Source organism: Orycteropus afer, unplaced genomic scaffold (genome assembly GCF_000298275.1).
Source record: "Orycteropus afer afer isolate SDZICR_OR568_19922 unplaced genomic scaffold, OryAfe1.0 scaffold00044, whole genome shotgun sequence".
Taxonomy (NCBI): Eukaryota; Metazoa; Chordata; class Mammalia; order Tubulidentata; family Orycteropodidae; genus Orycteropus; species Orycteropus afer.
The window spans coordinates 12,298,837-12,320,414 of NW_006921631.1; positions in this window are offsets into that span (position 1 = coordinate 12,298,837).

Consider the following 21,578-nt stretch of genomic DNA (forward strand, 5'->3'; position numbering starts at 1 on the left):
AGCTGTTGCATTGTGGTAAATTGTGGTCAATGTCATGAGACAAAGTATATGTGAACTGCTGTATGGAAAGTGAATTTGCTCTGTAAATTTTCACCAGAATCACAATCAAAAAATAAATAAATAAATATAATTAAAAAAAAAAAGCCTTATGTCTAAAGATTTGGACTCTTGTCATTTAACTAACACTGTAATTGTTCATTCTGACTTTCTCATTGTAAATTAATGTTGTTAGGTGTGACTTGTGTGGTCTTCCATGACTACCTTATAATAACTGAACAAGTTTATGCATGACAAACCAGAGAATCTCTCTATTAATTTTCTAAAATAAAATCCCACACACCAGCACCATTTTGAGATAAGCACTATTATCATCCCCAGCCTACAGACAAGGAAACTGAAGTACAAAGAATTCTGTCATGTGTCCAGGGTCTCACAGGGAACTAGACTTTGACCTTGGGGAGGGTAGATGGAGTTTGGGCTCCTACCCACTTCCAGGCCACACACCTCCATCCCACTGGTCACCCTCACAGTCAGGCTCCTGTCTGCTTCATAAGAACTCTCTTTCAAATGACCTAGGCATCTACACACACACACATACACCTAAAAAATGGGGCTCATCCATGGGCATCTGAAAGTCCTAGCCCTTAATTTAAAAAAAAAAAAAAGACAAAAAAAGACAGATGGCTCAAGCAAAAAATGGGCAAAAGACTTGAATAATCATTTCACCAAAGAGGACATTCAATTGGCCACTAAACACATGAAAAGATGTCCAACGTCTTTCAGCCATCGTTGTTGTTGTTGTGTGCTGTCGAGTTGGACTCAACTCATAGCAACCCCTCCTTGGGTTGCCAAGGCAGTATCACTACTAAAGTAGATTGCCCAACCTTCCTTCTGAGGAGTGGCTGGTGGGTTTGAACTGCCAATCTAAGCAACAATGAGACACCATTTCACTCCCTCTAAGACACCTCAATGGGAGATTTGGTGGTGTAGTGGATAAGGCACTTAACTGGTAACTGGAAGGTCAGTGGTTCAAACCCACCAGCCTTTCCTCAGAAGGAAGATGGGGCGATCGATCTACTTTGGTAAAGATTTACAACCTCGGAAACCCAATGGGGGTTGCTATGAGTCTGAAATGACTCGATGGCAGTGAGTAAGACAGCTAAGATTTAAAAAAGGAAAATAACAAATGTTGGTGAGGATGTAAGGAAACTGAAACCCTTACCACTGCTGCTGGTGGAAATGGAAAATGGTTCAGCCATTGTGGAAAACTGTGTGATGTTGCCTCAGAAAACCAAAAATAGAACTACCACATGACCCAGCAATCCCACTCCAGAGACTTAAAGAAAGGCTCAGCCCAAGGAGTGTGATGCTGGCAGCGTCTCTGGGCTCCCCATGCCCTGCCTGGAGTCAGGCTGTTGTTATCGTTAGATGCCATCAATTCGTGTCCAACTCATAGAGACCCCATGCACAGCAGAATGAAACACAGCCCAGTCCTGCGCCAGCTCCATGATCCTTGCTATACTTGAGCCCATCACCGTAGCTACTGTGTCAATCCATCTCGTTGCAGGCCTTCCCCTCTTTCATTAACCCTCCATCTTACCAAGCATGAGATCCTTCTCCAGGGAATGGTCCCTTCTGACAGCATGATGAAGTCTGGCCATTCTCACTTCCAAGGAGTGTTCCGGCTGCACTTCCTCCAAGATAGACCTATTAGTTCTTTCAGCAGTCCACAGTACTTTCAGCATTCTTCACCAACACCACAACTCAAAAGCACCAATTCTTCACTCTTCCTTATTCATTGTCCAGCTCTCCATGGCTTGTGTCAGGCACACCTTAGTCCTCAAGGAGACATCTTTTCTCTTCAGCACTTGAAAGAGGTCCTTTGCAGCTGATTTGCCCAGTGCTATATGTCATCTGATGTCCTGATTGCTGCTTCCATTGGTGTCGGTTATAGAACCAAACAATATGAAGCCTTTGACAATTTCAATCTTTTCTCCATTTATCATGATGCTGCTTACAGGTCCAGTTGTGAGGAATTTTGTTTACTTTATATTGAGATGTAATCCATACTGCAGACTGTATTCTTCAATCTTCATCAGTAAGTGCCTCAAGTTATCCTCACTTTCAGTAAGCAAAGTTGTGTCATCAGTGTATCACAGGTTGTTAATAATTCTTCCTCCAATTCTGATGCCATGTTCTTCTTCATATAGTCCAACTTCTTGGATTATTTGCTCAGTGTAGAGATTGAATAAGTATGGTGAAAGGACACAACACTAACACACTCCCTTCTTGATTTTAAACCATGCAGTGTTCCCTTGTTCTGTTCAAATGACAGCCTCCTGGTCTATGTACAGGTTCCTCATGAGTACAATCAAATGTTCTGGAATTCCCATTCTTCTCAATGTTATCCACAATTTTTTCTGATCCACACAATCAAATGCTTTGGCACAGTCAATAAAACACAAGTAAACACCAAAAAAATTATTTTCAATAAAATGGTACACACATAGCACACACAGAGCAATGTTATAGGACAAGGCAGAACTATCCCATATGGTTTATAAGGCTGTAAACCTTTATGGAAGCTGAGGTCTCCTCTTTCTCCAGTGGAGTGGCTAGTGGATTTGCACATTTTGGTTAGAAGCCAAAAACTTTTAACCACTTTGCCACCAGAGCTCCCTACATGGTTTGTTGTTGTTGTTATGTGCCATTGAGTCAGACCCGACTCATAATGACCCCTCCTTGAGTTTCCAAGGCGGTATCACTATGGAAGTAGATTGTCCAACCTTCCTTCAAGGTAGATAGGACCTATTAACTTCTGCTTGTTTGAGTGGTGTCTCTGGGATGTAAGTGAACTTGACCTTTAAGATATTAAGCACTATGAAAAGAATAGGGCACAAAGAAGCTTTGAAACCAAACTAGTGATTTTGGGTGAAGTGGAATTGAAAGCATTCTGCAAACCACTTCCTGAAAAATCTTCCTTAACCACTGTTTGTTCAGGTGAATAATGATCCTCAAAGATATCCAACAACTAATCTTTGGTACCTGTGACTGTTACCTTATATAAAAAAAAGGGATTTTTGCAGATGTGACTAAATTAAGGATTTTGACATGTGGAAATTATCCTGGATTATCTGTGTGGATCTTAAATGTTAAGGACAAGAGTCCTTGGGTTTAGTCAAGTGAAACTATTTTCAGACTTCTTGCCCAAAACTTATTAAAAGAAGAAAAAATACTTGTGTTATTTTAAGCAACCAAGTGTGTGGTGATTTGTTATAGCAGCAATAGTAAACTAATACACACTGTTTTTATCTACTAGAAATTGTTGTTGTTGTTGTTGTGTGCCATGGAGTCGAACCCAACTCATAGTGACCCCTCCTTGTGTTTCCGAGGCAGTATCACTACAGAAGTAGATTGCCCAACCTTCCTTCCAAGATACTAGAAATTAGCAATGGCTAAATCGTGTGTGTGTTGGGGGGAGACGGAACACCAAAATTCACTGCCATCAACTCGGATCCAACTCATAGAGGTCCCTCCTTGGGTTTCTGAGGCAGTATCACTACTGAAGTAAATTGTCCAATCTTCCTTTGGAGGACTGGCTGGTGGGTTTCAACCACTACCCTTCTGGTTAGCAGTCAAATGCCTTAGGTACTATGCCACCAGAGTTCATCTAAAATATATTCAGTACTTACTATTTGCCAGGCACTGAATTAAATACAATATTTTACATACCCAGAAGAAGTGAAGCTGGAATGCTCCTTGGAAGTGAGAATGGCCAGACTTCATCTCACCTGCTTTGGTCATGTTATCTGAAGGAATCATTCACTGGAGAAGGATATCATGTTTGGCAAAGTGGAGGATCAACGGACAAGGGGAAGGCCTTCAACAAGGTGGATGGATACAATGGCTGCAAGGATGGGCTCAGGTAAAGGAAGGATGGTGAGGTTGGCACGGGACAGTGCAATATTTCGTTTGGTTGTGCATAAGGTTGCTATGAGTTGGAGATAACTTGATAACCTAACAACAACAACATTTTACATACGTTATTTTATCAGTGCAACAACCTTTGGGGTAGATATCAGTATCATTATCATTTTACTGAAAAGGAAAATGAGGTTAATAAAGGCTAATTAACTTCTCCAAGGTCACTAGATAATAGCCTGCTTCATTTTATTTTAGTATCTATCTTACCCCAGCTACTAGGCTGTAGCCTTCCTGAAGGTAAAGGTAAAGATTACATATTAATCTCCTGTGTTCCAACTCAGTTTCCATCATAGGGTCTTAATTCAAATGAAAATAAACTCACATGAAAATACAGATGAAGCCCACCTGAAACCATGATGATAGTCAATGAGAAATAATTTAAAATGCATAAATTTAATCTATACCCATCTGTTCAGAAATCTACTAATTATACAAAGTAATGGGTATCTAACTCACCTCCATTTTCTTTTCCTGTGTCTTGCAACTTTGGCCATAGAACAATTTTAATTTAAAATGGGTTCAGATTCTTCTCATTGGCTCCCTCTCTCTCTCTCTGTTTTAAGTGATTTAGTCAGAAAAAGATTTCTTGCAAGAGATCTGTCATACAGAAGCCAAGTGCTTCTAGTGTTTCATTAGATGCTAATGGTGTTAGATTTAAAGTTGACACCGAAGCCTAATTAAACATTATGCCAGTGCACATATTCTGCAAATTAAGACACAACACATTACAGAACCCAGTCTGGGATAAGTTAAAAAGGAAGCTGTCAACATGCAAAGGACCCTGTAAAATGCTTTAAATACAAATTTTGAATTTAAAATGCAAATGGTTTGATGCCTCCCTTCCTTTCAAGTTGAAAAAGAAAATTAATTGAGGTAAAGAGAGTTTTATTTCATGTTTTTCTAATCATTGAGTTTTGACTCTAGTAGTAAATATAGTATCTAACAGCAATGTTAGAAATGACAAGAGGAACTGGCTTATAGCTAACAACTTACGCTTGGCTCCTCACTAGTTGAATGAAAAGCAGGAAACCAACCAACCTCATCAATGTTGACAAGTCAACACATGTATTTAAAAAAAAAGAAAAAGGAAACTTTTTTTTAGATTAAAACAGGCAAGACCACTGGTACTCTTTTTATCTGCACAGCTGTGGAAAATTTCTATACCTAACTTTGTCAAATTATGGTGGGCAGAGGGTTGGGAAAAACCAGAGAGGTTGCAATGGACTCTAGAACCATCCATCCTGGAGTAGAACTGAGTATATCAGCTATGACAATCTGAGTTCCAGAAGAAGAGTGAGGAGAGGGGGCCACAGGTAAATGTGATGTAAGAGGTGGGAAGATATGGGTGCTTTACTTTGCTTTTCCTCCATCCTACATCATCCCCAGCTCCCATTCCCACCAATTATGCATATATGGGCCAGTAGCCAATAAGAACTTGAGTGAGATTTCATCATGCTACATCCAGAGTTTAGTTATTTCTCTACATTTACCATTTCTCAATCCTCTTTACCTGCTTTTCTCTGAAATGTTATTTACATTCATCCAACAACTACCATGTTCACATTCTGGGTAAACACATAAATAAAAAGTGGTTGCTTTCCTGCAAAAGCTTGCATTTGAGAATGGGGGAAAAAAAAAAACAAACCAACCATAGATAACTTCCTTACTAGCTGCCCTTCCTATTGGTAAATGCTTCAGTGGAGAGTGATGCAGTGATGTTCCCCTGAATAGAGACAAAAAATGTGTCACAGGCAGATGAGAGAGAAAGTATCTGTGTAGGTCTCACACAGACAAAATATTTGAGTGGGATTTTAAAATCAGAATGGAATTTTGACTGTTGCACCTGAAGAAGCAGTAAGAGATGAACTGCAGAATTTTTAAAACAATGTTATAAAGTGAAAACATTGAAAGGATGTAAGAGGATAATGTGAAAGTTAGGTTATGGCTGTTCAACTCAACCAAAAGAAATACAATTTGATCACTTTCTTTTCTGAGTTGTTTATTGGCTTAAAGCAGATTCTGAGGTATTTTATATTGTCTTTCACATGACTGAATTGACACTATAGACTTTTTTGAATTTTTAATTACTTTTGTCCTAAAAATCAAAGCAGACTTGGGATGCAGTGATCTCATTGAGCAACTAATCCAGAAAACTGAATATAGTTGGTCTTGTAAATCTTGTCATTGGCTCATTTAACTTGTTTAAGTATGTAACCTCTTCAGAAAGAACTCCATAAGCTTTGGTCAAAGCTCCACGCCAACAGTCAACCCAATTTATTTTGTTTCCATTAAATTCAGTTCATACCATATGTGCAATTCTGTTACACAGATGGAGTACACAAACACATATGCACACACACATACATACACATGCACTATACACTGTACTCTGCTTTCAAGGAAGTTATATTTTGAAAGAGGAAAGAATTTGTGTGCATGAAAAAACTATAGAGCAATACATTATGTAATAAAATACTAGATTGGATACAATTCAGAGCCAAAATCTTTAATACTAGACATAATCTGTGGGTGGCAGGGATGAAGAAAAATCTGAACAAGGAAAGCTTAATTGCAATTGGCTCATCATTAATTTTTTATATGTGCAAATACCACCATCTTACAGAGAATTTAATAATTAATCATGGTATACAGTTTGAGATATGAAAATTAAAACTAGCAAAGATCTATAAAAAATTTCACTTTTTAAAAACTTGTCAAAGTTTGCCTTTTTTTCTTTTTAGCTCCTTTAAAAAAATACCTTTAATATATTGAAATATTTAGTTTTCTTAAAATTTTCCAGGGAAAACTGTGATTTTTTTTTCTCAAATTTATCTTGATGTTATGGGTGAATTAAGCATAATTTACTAAATAATGTAATTTTAGGAAAATTGATTGAATGGCATTTAATGGATTTTGCTAACTGAAATAATTAAATGATAATTGCTTAATAATGTCAAATTATTTTCTGCTGTATACAATTATTAATTACATGCAAAAACAATTACCTAGTTTATTGTTTATTTTTTTCATTTTGTCAACAACAATAATTTAATAAATTATTTAATAGCATACAATTACTTGTGTTCTATTCAGTGATAAGATGAAAAGTAATGGATGAATTTAGCTTTCATACTCTGTAAGCAATACTACATGGAATAAAAATCCTTATTAAATCATAAAAAGGAATAAGTCACATTTTTATTCTTGTAAGTCAGTAGATACTGTTAAAATTAATTACTTCTTTAATTTTTAAAGTGAGTTGGAATGCAACTTTGCACCTGTAAGCACTTTTTTCTTGGGGGGAAAAAAAGAAAGTTGAGAGCAGTCAAGTAGGGGCCCTCTTCCATGATATGTTGTTGCTGTTAGATGTCATCATGTTGGCCTCCATGCACAATGTATGAGAACATTGCTTGGTTCTGTACCATCCCCCTGAAGAGTTATGGATGGGATGGAAGTGATCCATAGGATTTTCATTGGCTGAGTTCTGGAAGTATATCACTCTGCTTTTCTTCCTCCTCCATCTTAGTCTGGAGGCTCCAGTAAAAGTTATTCAGCATCATGGAAACACACAAGACTCCACTGACTTATGGGTGCTGGCTGCGTATGAAGTGCGTTGGCTGGAAATCAAACCCAAGCCTCCTTCATGAAAAGCGAGAATTCTACCACTGAACCACCCCTGCCACCATCTCCCATGATACAGGGTTGTAGAAAAAATGATGCAGTGTATCCTGAAATCCTGTCTCACACACCTGAATTTTAAGAACTGTTCAGAATACTGGTTTAACAGTCATTATAGAAACTATACATTAAATAATAAACTAAGCCCATGTGATGAAAAACACAAGCTTGAAAACGAAAGTTATCAGTCTTCTCTATGTATATATTAGTCAATTAAGGCAGCAACATAGCTGATTCCATTGATTGCAACTTCTAAGGTTGACAATGGGGGGAAAGTTTAAAAATACTTAATGTATCTTCTGTCTATAATGCTGCTACAATTACTTTGTGACCTTGATAAGCCTCTGCCACTGTATTCCTTTCTGGAAAGTGATAATAAATCACATTGCATCAAAAAATCCCTGTGTGAAATTTTACACAGCTTGTAGCCATAATACATCATTTATATTGAAGAGGATAACTAGAATTAACTTACATGATATTAAATGGACTATGGAATTGACATCATTCTCTCAAGCTCATTATGAACATAGTGAATGAAACAAAAAATTCTTACTTATCCCTTTCCTCCCCAGTTTAAAATCAAGACTCCAAATATAATTCTTCTTTCCTTGGAATTTCACTTACTCTTAATTAATGAGTATATTTAATATGTACTTTTTTGAATGCTCACCAGGAGTTAAGCCTTGTGCCGAGAGTACCAAAAACAAAGATGAATATGCTCTAATGTAGCCTGTGTCTCCACGTGGCTTACGAAGCACTCGAAAGGAGAGCTGTTCTTCTCTTTGTTTTTCACGCAATTAAATCCTGAACAGTTTTAAATTATCCTTCCTCACACTTGCCAATCATTTTCAGATCTCCTGGGTTCTATTTTCAAGGAGTGGCATGTAGTTTAGCAGTTGCTGCAGCCTAGGGAATGTGGGAACTGAAGCAAGGTTGTTAAGGATTTCAGCGAAGGAATTTGAACTTTATTTTGTAAGTGCAAAGGGTTGAAACATGGCAGTGATGTGACCAAATCAGGCCTTTGGGAAGCTAACTAGCGAGAGGATAGACTGAAGAAAGAATTTTATAATTCTATTAAGAAGTGAAATAGAGATGATGGAAGACCTGAGATAAGGATAAATGGTAAAAGTGGAAAGGAGCAGCAATTGCAGAGATATTTCAGAATAAGAATCAGAAAAACATGAATATAGGCAGGCGGGAAAGCAGCACACTGACCAAAAAAAGCCCATTCTTTTTTTCTAGGGAGGGTGGAGGGTGTTCTTTATCTGCAGCTATGTCACTGTCACCAGAGAGCTTAGTGCTATGTGTGTTCCCATAAAGCCCCCCAGCTTCCATTAAACAAAGTGCTCTTCTTAAATGCCTTCCTTATAAGACCTGGCTGCCCTACCCCAAGCCATTAGTGGAAACAGAACGTTAATAAGGAGGGACTGTGGTATCTCTAGGAGAGGTTGACCTCCTTCGGTGGAAGCAGGGCACCCATTATAGTATAATGATAAATCACAAGCTTTTCTCTTCCATTATTTCCCCAGAAGACTCTTCCCTGAATGCATAAACATACTGGAAGGAGAAAGAAAAAAACAAGCAACAGATGAACGGAGAGGTGAAAAGAGACATACACTTGGTAGATATCTAGTAGCTTTTAAAATAATGGAAACACCATACACATTCACATATTTGCATATTGTGAAACTTTAACTCAACCTCATAAGGAAAAATACCCATGAGAAATGTATAAATGGATTGCAAGATACAAGAGGCTCATTCTGAGAACTGTAAAAACAAATGACATCTCTTGGAGTGCTTGATAATACAATGCTTTTTTATTTGCTATGAAGGCAGAGGCAAACTAAACCAAGGGGTTGGAGGGAAGAGAACAAGTAATTAATTAGTTTATAACCAAGCTTCTTACTTACTTTCCTTAGTCAGTCTTTCACTTGTATCACTGATGCCTTCACTCTATGCTTCAGAGGGATCCAAGTTTAACAGAATAGGTATTTAGGGGGCAAGTTTTCCTCTCTCGATAAATAGATCAAGAACTAAGTATTGCCAAAGACCTGCTCTTATGTCAGCCACAGCATTATGGCTACCAAATGATTTTAAACTCTAGAGCCCAGGATAAACCAGCCAAACACTGAGATGACGTTCAGACCTTAGAAGATGGCCCCCGGTCAAGAAAAACATGATCATTGAGGGAGGATGTTAGGGATGAAGAAGGCAAGTTCCAAGGTGGTTGATTTGAATATTGTTTATGAGGTGTTTATAAGGAGCTCTGGTAGCATAGTGCCTAAGGCATTTGACTGCTAACCAGAAGGCTGGCGATTCAAACCTATCACCCACTCCCTATAGTTTGTGTATGGATTAGTTGTAAGAATCAGTGTGTGGAGGGAGCAATGGTTAAAACACTCAGTTGCTAACCAAAAGGTCAGCAGTTCGAACTCACCAGAGAAGGATGAAACAGTCTGCTTCTGTAAAGATTTAAAGCCTGAGAAACTCTTGGGGGCAGTTCTACTCTGTGCTATATAGTTGCTATGAGTTGAAATTGATTTGATGGCAATGAGTTTGGCTTTTGGTATTAGTGTTTTTATTTATTTATTTTCTTTTCTATTGCAATTTGGGTGAAAGTTTACAGAGCAAATTGGTTTTCCCTTCAACAACTCATACACACTTCATTTTGTAACATTCTTTCAATCTCCACAGTGTAACAGCATTCTTTCCACTCCTTCCCTATGTTTACCTTTTTTCTTCATTCTTCTTTCCTATGCCTTCCCGCCTTCTGAGCTTTTTCCCTGGGCAAATGCTGCTCTTTTGATCTCCTATGGTTCATTGTTCTAAGCAGTGCTACCTCCCTGGTGTTATTGTTCACCTTATCATGTGGTGGAAAGTTGAGCCTCAAGGATGAGTTTAGTTCCAGGCCTGAAGTGTGTCTAAGGGCCATGGTCTTGCGAATTCCATCAGTCTCAAGACCAGTAAGCCTGACCATTTTTATGATGTTGAGTTTTGTTCTGCATTTTTCTCCCACTCTATCTGGGACCTCCTATTGTGATCTTTTTCAGAGAGGTCAGCAGTGGTAGCCGGGCACCGTCTACTTCTTCTAGTCTCAGGACTCATGTGGTCCGTTAGTCCTTTAGACTATTTGTTTTCTTATATCTTTGATTTTTTTCACTCTTCTTTACTCCAGACAGAGAGCCCAACAGATGGATCTTAGGTGGATGTTCACAAACTTTCAAGACCCCAGTTGGAATTTACCAAAGAAGGATGTAGAACACTTTGTGGAGTATGTTATACCAATTGACCTTAGTGTCCCCTGAGACTACGGTCTTCAGTTTCTAGACCCAGCGACTCATTCCTTCAGTGTTTGATTATACAAACTAAGAAGTTTTCTTAACTCTTCTCACTGTATGTTCTACTATTTCATGGATACGATTGCAACATGTATAAAGAAATATGTAGAAATATCCTCTGTCAAACCTATATATGTTTGTGTGTGTAGTCTCATTCACTTTTCCACCCCTGTTCAACTGTAATGTCTATGTATTCAATCATAGATTATTGTTATTACTGTTAATGCAGGATTGTATATATAATAGTATTTATGTTTGTCGACAGTGGCTGCAACGGTGCACTCACGTATAGCAAGGATCGTGAGGCTGGCACAGGACTGGGCAGTATTTCGTTCTGTTGTACGTAGGGTTGCTATGAGTCAGAAATGACTCAATAGCACCTAACAATGACAACACCACCTTTCTTGCCTTTAACTCTTGTGCTCCTCCCAGTGTCTTCCTTTGACCTGATCATTTTGTGCTAATCTCCTCCTATCATATATTGCCTTTCCCCTCACCCAAGTTAATACGCATCTACCCTCTAGTTAGTGATTTATCCTCCCTTCCTCTCTCACCCCTGGTAACCTTCAAAAAATGATTCTTTCTGTGTGTAAACCTTTTCTTGACATTTTACAGTAGTAGTCTCATTCAAAATCTGTCCTTTTATGATTGACTAACTTCACTCAGCATAATGTCCTCCAGGTTCATCCATGTTATGAGGTGTTGTGCAGATTCATCATTACTCTTTAGTGTTGCATAGTATTCATTGTGTGTATGTGTAATAGCTTGGTTATCCATTCATCTGTTGATGGCCACTTAGATTGTTTCCATCTTTTTGCTATTGTGAAAAATGCTGCCATGAACATGGGTGTTTGTATCACAGCTCTTCTTGCTCTAGGATATATACCTATTAGTGAGATTGCTGGATCATATGGTATTTCCATTTCCAGCCCTTAAAGGAACTGCCATAGTCTCTCACAGTGTTTGTAACAGTTTAAAGTCCCACCAGCAGTATATGAATGTCCCATTCTTTGCACAATCTCACCAGCATTTGTTGTTTTCTGTTTTTCAAACTTTACTATTAATGCTGGGGTGAGATGATATGTCATTTTTATTTTGATTTGCATCTCTCTAATGGATAAGGGGGAGCTCTGGTAGCATAGTGGCTAAGACACTTGCCTGCTAACCAGACGGCTGGCAGTTCAAACCCACCAGCCACTCCTCGGAAGGAAGGTTGGGCAATCCTACTTCCATAGTGATACTGCCTCGGAAACTGAAGGAGGAGTCGCTATGAGTCAGGTGTGACTCAATGGCACATAACAACAACAACAACAATGGATAAGGATCACAAGCATCTGTTCACGTGTTCATTAGCCTCCTGAATATTTTATTTAGTGAAGTATCTCTTCATGTCCTCTGCTCACTTTTTTAAATTGGATTGTTCATTTTTTTTGTTGTTGAGGTGCTGATATTTTCTACAAATTACATAAATTACAAATTATGCATTTTGATCAAGATCTTTCATAAACCTGGTATGTTGTTGTCATTGTTAGGTGCCATTGAGTCAATCTACTAATACCAGCTCCGTACAACAGAAAGGAACACTGCCCAGTCCTGCACCATCTGCACAATTATTGCTGTGTCTGAGTCCATTATTGCAACTACTGTGTCACTCCAACTTGTTGAGGGTCTTCTTTCTCACTGACCTTCTACTTTACCAAGCACGATGTACTTCTGATAACATGTCTAGAGTATTCAAGACAAAGTATAGTCATCTTGGTTTCTAAGGAGCATTATAGCTATACTTCTTGCACGACAGATTTTTTTTTTTTCATTCTTCTGCAGTTCATGGTATATTCAATATTTTTTGCCAACACCATAATTCAAATGAATCAATTCTTCTATAGTCTTTTATTCATTGTCCAGATTTCACATGTATATGGGGCAATTGACCCTGGCTTGGGTCAGGTGCACTTTAGTCTTCAAACTGACAACTGTGCTTTTTAACACTTAAAGAAGTATTTTACAGCAGCTTTCCCCATTGCAATATGTCATTTGATTTCTTCACTACTGCTTCTATGGATGTTAAATGTGAATCTAGGTAAAAGAAATCCTTGACAACTTCAGTATTTTTGCCATTTATAATCATGGTGCTTGTTGGTCCAGCTGTGAAGATTTTGGTTTTCTTTCTGTTGATGTGTATTCCTTATTGAAGGCTGTAGTCTTTGATCTTCATCACAAAGTCCTTCAAGTCTTCTTTGTAAATTGCAGGTTGTTAATGAGTCTTCCTTCAATCCTGATGCCACATTCTTCTTCATATAGTCCAATTTCTTGGCTAATTTGCTCAGCATATAGATTGACTAGGTATAGTAAAAGGATATAACCTTGACATACATCTTTCCTGATTTTAACCATGCAGTATCCCCTTGCTCTGTTTGAATAACTGCCTCTTGGTCTATAAACAGGTTCTGCATGAACACAATTAAGTGTTCCAGAATTCCCATTCTTCACAACATTATCCATGATTTGTTATGATCCACACAGCCAAATGCCTTTGCATAATCATTAAAACACAGGTAAACATCTTTCTGGTATTCTTTGCTTTCAGCCAAGATTCATCTGGCATCAGCAACGTTATCCCTTGTTCCATATCTTCTTCTGAACCTGCTTTGAATTTCTGGCAGTTCTCTGTTGATGTAATGCTACAGTCATTGTTTTAAATATCTTCAACAAAATATTCCTTATGTGTGATATTAGTGACGTTGTTCAATAATATATCTACATTCTGTTAGATAACTTTTCTTTGGAATGAGTAGAAACATGGATCTCTTCTAGTCGGTTCACTAGGTAGCTCTCTTCCAAATTTCTAGGCATAGATAAGTGAGCACTTCTAGTGCTGCATGCATTTGTGGAAATATCTAAATTGATTTTCCACCAATTCAAGATGCCTTGTTTGTCACCAATGCCTTCAGTTCACCTTGGACTTCACTCTTCAGTATCATCAGTTCTTGATCATATGCTACCTCCTGATATAAATTGAATATTGACCAATTCTTTTGGATACAATGACTCTGTGTACTCACTCCTTCTATCTTCTTTTAATGCTTTCCACATCAAAGACTACATACAATCTTCAGCATGGATTACACCTCAACATAAAGAAAACAAAAATCCTCACAACTGGACCTGTGAGCAACATCATGATAAATAGAGAAAAGATTGAAGTTGTCAAAGATTTCATTTTACTTGAATCCATAATCAACACTCATGGGAGCAGCAGTCAAGAAATCTGACATTGCATTGCACTGGGCAAAATAGCTACAAAAGACCTCTTTAAAGTGTTGTAGAGCAAAGATGTCATGGTGAAGACTAAGGTGCACCTAACCAAAGCCATGGTATTTTCAATCGCTTTATATGCATGTGAAAGCTGGACAATGAATAAGGAAGACATTAGAAGAGTTGGTGCATTTGAATTGTGGTGTTGGCAAAGGATACCATGCCAGAAGAAGGAACAAATGCCATGCCAGAAGAAGGAATAAAGCTATCCTAGAATATGTGCAGTCAGAATGCTGTTTAGAACTGAGAATGTCCAGACTGCATCTCACCTTTGGTCATGTAGTCAGAAGGGAACAGTTCCTGAAGAAGGATTGTTGTTGTTGTTGTTATGTGCCATCGAGTTGGACCTGACTCATAGTGAGGGGTTTCCGAGGCAGTATCACTATGGAAGTAGATTGACCCATCTTCCTTCTGAGGAGTGGCTGGTGGGTTTGAACCACTAGCCTTCTGGTTAGCAGGCAAGTGCCTTAGCCACCATGCTACCAGAGCTACCAAACAAGGACATCATGCTTGATAAAGCAGAGGGTCAGTGAAAAAGGGGAAGACCTTCAATGAGATGGATTGACATCATGGCTGCAACAATGGGCTCAGGCATAGCAAGGATTGTGAGGATGAGGCAGCACAGGACAGTGTTTCATTCTGTTGTACTTATGGTCACTGTGAGTCAGAATCAATTCGACAGCATATAACAACACCAACACATTAGTCAATATTTTGCCCACAGAATCCCTCAGTGTATAACCTGAGATTTGATTGTTTTTCTTCAATTCTTTCAACTAGTGAAATGTTGAGCATGTTCTTCCCTTTTGATTTTCTAACTCCAGGTCTTTGCACATTTTGTCATCATTTTGTCTTCGCGATCTGCTCTTTAAAATATTTTGCCCAGCTCATTTACTTCATCATTTCTTCGATTCACTTCAGCTACAACAGCACATTTCAGAGTCTCTTCTGACATTCATCTTGTTCTTTACTTTCTCATGTTTTTGATGGTCTTTCTTTTTTTTTCTTTATGTACAATCAACAACAGCAATGAATAACTCCTTGGTCTTGCAAAATTATATCAACAAGGAGCTCTGGTAGCATGGTGCCTAAGGCACTTGACTGCTAACCAGAAGGCTGGCAGTTCAAACCCACCAGCCCCTCCTTGGAAGGAAGGTTGGGCAATCCTACTTCTGTAACGATATTGCCTCAGAAACCCAAAGAGGGGTCGCTATGAGTTGGGGTCGATTCAATGGCAAATAACAACAACAACATGATCAACAACATGATGTCTGTAATACCATCCAACAACTTGTCCAGTCTTTAGTCATTACTGTTTAATGTGTCAAATCCATTCTTTAGGTGGTCTCTAAATTTAGGTAGTATATTCTCTAAGTCCAAAAGGTCCAGTGTCTGAACCCATCAGCCACTCAGTGGAGAAAGATGAGGCAGCCTACTTGTGTAAAGATTTATAGCCTTGGAAACCTTATGGGGGTTGCTATTAGTCAGAATTGACTCAATGACAGTATTTTTTTTGGCAGTATTTTTTCTGTTGTTGTTGTATTTGGGGTCATATTTTGGCTCTCCTGGACTTATTTTAATTTTGGTCAATTTAACTTGAACATATATACAAGCCATTGATGATCTGTTATGCAGTCAACCACTGGCCTTGTTCTGACTGATGATATTGAGCTTCTCCATCATCTCTTTCCACAGATATAGTCCATTTGATTACTGTGTATTCTATCCAGGGCAGTCTACATGGATTATTGCCATTTATGTTGCTGAAAAAATGGTATTTGCAATGAATAACTCCTTGGTCTTGCAAAATTATATCATATGATCTCTGGTGTCATTTCTATTACCAAGCCATATTTTCCAACTACTGATAGTTCTTCTTCAGAAGGAAGATTGGGAGATACTTCTGTAGAGTTACTGCCTTGGAAACCCAAGGAGGGGTCTCAATGAGTTGGGATCAACCCAACAGCAGTGAGTTTGGTTTTTTTGGTTTGATTGTTCTTAATTTCCAGTTTTTGCATTGTAATCACTAGTAATTATCACTGTATCTTGATTGTGTATTTGATCAATTTCAGACTGCAACAGTTGGTAAAAATCTTCAATTTCTTCATTTTTAGCCTTAGTGATTGTGCATACATTTAAAAATAATCACATAACTGGTCTTCCTTGTAGGTGTATGGATATTATCCTATCTCTAACAGCCTTATATTTCAGGATAGATCTTAAAATGTTCTTTTTGATGATGAATGTGACATCATTCTTCTTTAATTTATCATTCCCATGATAGTAGACCATGTTGTTGTTGATACGTGCTGTCAAGTCAGATCCGATTCATAGTGACCCCTCCTTGGGTTTCTAAGGCAGCTTCACTACAGAAGTAGATTGTCCAACCTTCCTTCTGAGGAGTGGCTGGTGGGTTTGAACTGCTGGCCTTCTGGTTAGCACTCAAAGGCTTAAGTACTATGCTACCAGAGCTCCATGTTGTTGTTGTTGTTATGTGCCGTGGAGTCGGACCCGACTCATAGCGACCCTTCCTTGGGTTTCTGAGGCAGTATCACTATGGAAGTAGATTGCCCCATCTTCCTTCCGAGGAGTGACCGGTGGGTTTGAACCACCAGCCTTCTGGTTAGCAGTCAAGTGCCTTAGACACTATGCTACCAGAGCTCCCATAGTAGACCATATGACTATCTAATTTAAAATGGCAAATAGTAGTCCATTTCAGCTCCTTAATGCCTGGGAGATGATCTTTATGTATTCCATTTCATTTTTGACAACTTCCCATTTTATTAGATTCATATTTTGTACATTCCAAGTTCTGATTATTAATGGATATTAACAACTGTTTCTTCTCATTTTGAGTCATGTTGCTACAGCAAATGAAGATTCCAAAAGCTTTCCTCCATCCACATCAATAAAGCTGACTCTACTTTGAGGACACAGCTCTTTTTCAGTTGTATTTTGAGTACCTCACAACCTCAGTGGTATTTAAAACATCACTTGCATAGCTCCTAGTATCACAGCAACACAACACCCACCAATATATGATGGACTGACAGATGAGTGGTAGAAACCTGTATATGATTTATAAATGGTAAGTAAGTTTCCAATGTGTTATGCCTTCAAGCAAAAGGGAAGTGTCAAAATGAAGGACATGGTCCAAACTTATTGATCAATTTCTTTTTTCTCTATCAGGCATCTAGCTAATGTTGAAATTCTTCCTCCAACATATCGTTGTTGTTAAGTGCCATTGAATCAGACCCGACTCATAGCAACACCTCCTTGGGCTTCCCAGGCAGTATCACTACGGAAGTAGATTGGCCAACCTTCCTTCTGAGGAGTGGCTGGTGGATTTGAACCTCCAGCCTTCTGGTTAGCAGTCTAGTGCCTTAGGCACTTATTTCCATTATATGATCTTTCTATAATGTCATCAAATAATTGTTTTTCATGTCCTCCCTTCCGTTCTCTTTCTTCATGTTGCTTTTTGCTTTTGATTCCATAGCTCTTTTTATGACATTTACAGGTATTTCCCCATTTGTTTTCACAAGAATTGCAGTTATCCCCACTTGCATCGTAAAGGATCAGATCATCTTTGGCTTCAGCTGAGAAATATTTTCTCCCAGACTACTGATTTATGCCTCAGATTTTTCAAATACTCTCTAATAGTGCTTTCCATCAATTGCTATTTTATATGTACAAAGTATTCATTGCTTTCTAATAACCCTGACTGCTTTTCCTTAGCTTCCTTGCTAACATTTATTTTTTTGACCATACGTCAGTTCAGTAACTCGGTCATTTTTGAGCCATCATGATTTTCATTCCTTTTCTGATTTATTAGCAGACTACGTTCTCTCTAGTATGCCTTTCTTCCTTAATATATTTGTGAAAGACTCTTTGACCCTAGCTGTCCTGAATGTTTTACTGTGTTTGCTGGCCAAGGCTTTTGCATTGGGTGCAGTTTTATGAATCTCAAAATGGGCTTTGCTTTTAAAAGCTGCCCTTTCAGTTCATTTAAATAAAATGTCTCCAGCTGTGTTTATACTACAAAACCATTTGTAACCATCTCCTTCACTTTGGCCCCCAAACATTTTTTATTCACAGATCTCTAGATTGCAGACACAATGGCCCATGTTTTTGCACTTTGCTATGAACCTATAATAGCACTGTTTGTGAAAATTATCAATCACCACTCCCATTTCTGTCATCTGTCAGTTTGCCATTCTGTGGAGGCTTGTGTGTTGCTGTGAGGCTGGCTATGCCACAGATATTTCAAATGCCATCAGGGTCACCTGTGGTGGAAAGATTTCAGCAGAGCTTCCAGACTAAGACAGACTGGGAAGAAGGAAGGGGTCATCCACTTCTCAAAGAATTGGCCAGTGAAAATCTTATGAATAGCAGTGAAACACTGTCTGATATATTACTGTAAAATGTTATGAATAGCAGTAAAACATTGTCTGATATAGTGCTGGAAGATGAACCTCTCAGACTGGAAGGGACTCAAAATACAACTGGGGAAGAGCCACCTCCTCAAAGTAGAAGAAAACAAAAAACCAAGCTTATTGCCATCGAGTTGGTTCTGACTCATAGTGACCCCTCCTTGGGTTTCCAAAGTGATATCTCTACAGAAGTAGATTGCTCAGTCTTCCTTCCAAAGAGTGGCTGGTGGGTTTGAATTTCCAGCCTTTTGGTTAGCCATCAAATGCCTTAGACACTATGCCATCAGAGCTTCTCCTCAAAGTAGAATCAACCAAAGCTTTCAGAATCTTCATTTGCTGATTGAGCATGATTCAAAATTGGAAGAAACAGCTACAAACATCCATTAATAATGTACAAAGTGTGAACCTAGGAAAACTGGAAATTGTCAAAAATGAAACAGAGTACATAAAGATTGATATCCTATGCATCATTGGATTGAAATGGACTGGTATTTGCCATTTTGAATCAGAAAGTAATATGTTCTACTATGCCAGGAATGACCAATTGAAGAGGAATGACATTGTATTCATCCTCACAGAAAATGTTTCAATATCTATCCAGAAGTACAATGCTGTCAATGATAGGATAATATCCATAAGCCTACAAGGAAGACCAATTAATACTACTATTATTCAACTTTATGTAGCAACTACAAAGCCAAAGATTAAAAAAAAAAAAAAAAAATGAAGACCTTTGACAACTTCTGCAGTCTGAAATTGACCAAACATGTAATCAAGATGTATTGATGATTACTGGTGATTTTAATGTGAAATTTGCAAACAAAGAAGAATCATCAGTAGTTGGAAAATATGGCCTTGGTGATAGAAATGACACTAGAGATTGCATAATAGAATTTTGCAAGATCAACTTATTCATTGCAAACACCTTTCTTCAACAACATAAGCAGTCACTCTACATGCGGACCTCACCAGATGAAATGCACAGGACTCAGACTGACTACATCTGTGGAAAGAGTCAATGAAGAATCTCAACATCATCAGTCAAAACAAATCCAGGAGCTGACTGTGGAAAAGACCATCACCTGCTAATATGCAAGCTGAAGCTGAAGCTGAAGAAAATTAAAACAAGTTCATTAGAGCCAGAATATGACCTTTATTATAACCTACCTGAATTTAGAGGTCATCTCAAGAATAGATTTGATGCACTGAACACCAATGATCAAAAACCAGATGGTTTGTGGGACGATATCAAGAATAGCATACATAAAGAAAGCAAATGGTCATTAAAAAGACAAAGACAGAAGAAAAGATCAAAATGGATGTCAGAAGACTCTGAAACTTGTTCTGTAATAGAGAGTAGCTAAAGAAAATGGAAAAACTGACAAGATAAAATAACTGAATAGAAGATTTCAAAGGGCAGCTCAAGAAAACAAAGTAAACTATTATTATGAAATGTGCAAAGACATGGAGTTAGAAAACCAAAAGGGATGGACATGTTTGGTATTTCTTAAGCTGAAAGAAATGAAGAGAAAATTCAAACCTGGAGTGGCAAAATTGAAGGATTCTATGCACAGAGTAAGGAATGATGGAGGAAACATCAAAAGAAGATGGAAAGAATGCACAGAGTCATTGTACCAGAAAAAAATTGATCAATGTTCAACTATTGCAGGAAGTAGCATGTAATCAAAAACCAATGATAATGAAAGAAGTCCAAGCTGCACTAAGGGAATTGGTGGAAAACAAGACTTTAGGAATTGACAGAATACCCATTGAGATATTTCAACAAACAGATGTAGCACTAGAGGAGCTTACTCATTTATGCCAAGAATTTGGAAGACAGTTACCTGGCTAACTGGAAGAGACCCATATTTGTGCGCATTCCAAAGAAAGGAATGTGAAAATTATCAAACAGTATCATTAATATTACAAACAAGTAAAATTTGGTTGATGATAATTCAAAAACAGTTGCAGCAGTACATTGACAGGGAACTTCCAGAGATTCAAGCTGGATTCAGAACAGGACGTGGAATGAGGAATATTATTCCTGATGTCAGATGGATCTTGGCTCAAAGCTAAGAATAGTAGAAAGGAGATTCTGGTAAGATGGCAGAATAGGCAGACAGACTGCACAGACCCTCTTCAGCAAAGAAAAGGGAAACCAATTAACACAGATACAGAAGATAATCCTGGAGCCTTGAGCTTTGAAGGGAAGGATGTAGAAGTGGACTAAACTCCAACTAGTAGAAGACCCTGCATGAAAACACCAAAAAAGGAGACATACAGAGCTGTGGTCTGTCAGCGAGCTTGAAGGCACAGACAGCTTTGATATTGCCAAGAGGTGTTAGAACCTAAAAATTAACCTAAAAATTGGCCCTGCTAGCCAGGGGCTGCACAGAGGACTGCACTGGTGGCTGGTGTATAAAAGGGGAAGCAGCAAAGAGGAAGGAAGGCTGAGCTGTGCACTTTTGCCTGTCCAGAGAGCACAGCCACTTTGAATGTTTACAAACAGTTGACCATTTTGGATATTTAAAGTGACAGTGTTCTTCCAGATTCCAGGGAACTAAGAATAAGATCCACTTGCTGGGAACCACAAGGACATTCAGGACACAAATGAGTGAAAAGGTGTGATATTAGACCCTTGTTACTCTTAGACTCACGCCCTCTTGGTGAACGGAGGTGCAGCTATCCCTCACTCCCATCCACCTTCTGGACTAGCAGGAATTCCATCCCAGTCTGTGTACTCCACCAGCACCTGTGTGCCCTCCCCTGCCCTGCCTACATATTTTCCCCCTCTTTCTTTTAGTTTGTTTTAAAATTATTATTATTA